This window comes from Alexandromys fortis, unplaced genomic scaffold (assembly GCF_014885135.2).
Source record: "Alexandromys fortis isolate MF-2015 unplaced genomic scaffold, M_Fortis_MF-2015_v1.1 scaffold_115, whole genome shotgun sequence".
NCBI classification, from domain to species: Eukaryota; Metazoa; Chordata; class Mammalia; order Rodentia; family Cricetidae; genus Alexandromys; species Alexandromys fortis.
The window spans coordinates 728,743-729,301 of NW_026067989.1; the positions used below are offsets into that span (position 1 = coordinate 728,743).

The 559-nt window shown below is 51.7% G+C and overlaps 1 non-coding gene across 1 annotated transcript; it reads right to left on the reverse strand.

Moving 5' to 3' along the window:
• Positions 1-210: 210 nt before the first annotated feature.
• Trnak-cuu (transfer RNA lysine (anticodon CUU)) lies at positions 211-283 on the reverse strand. The gene has a single exon. It is a non-coding gene; the product is annotated as a tRNA-Lys (tRNA).
• Between the last annotated feature and the right edge of the window lie 276 nt (positions 284-559).

The following is a 559-nucleotide window of genomic DNA, read 5'->3' on the forward strand; positions in this document are numbered from 1 at the left end:
TCTCTGGTAAGCCAACTCATGGGCTACACAGAATATTAGAAATGGGTTAGAACAATATGTAAGAGCCAATAAGAAACTGGGCCTAGCCGGGCCAGGCAGTGTTTGAAAGAATACAGTTTCCGTGTAATTATTTCTGGGCATAAGCTAGCCATGCGGGCGGCCGGGTGCCGGGGACGCAGCCCTGCCACCGCTCCTGTTTCAACCAGATGGCGCCCAACGTGGGGCTCGAACCCACGATCCTGAGATTAAGAGTCTCATGCTCTACCGACTGAGCTAGCCGGGCCAGGCAGTGTTTGAAAGAATACAGTTTCCGTGTAATTATTTCGGGCATAAACTAGCCATGCGGGCGGCCGGGTGCCGGGGACGCAGCCCCGCCGCTCTTATTTCAACAGTTTCATATTCATCTGAAGATTTCAAAACGCCTCTTGCTAGCTAGCTGTTGTGTGCTAGTTAGGAACCCTTTTGGTGTAGTTTTCCTTGCTCAGAATTCAGAGCTGCTTCTGCCTCCTGACTTCACACGGAGCGATGCATTACCTTGCCACCTCTTCTGTCCTCCTTG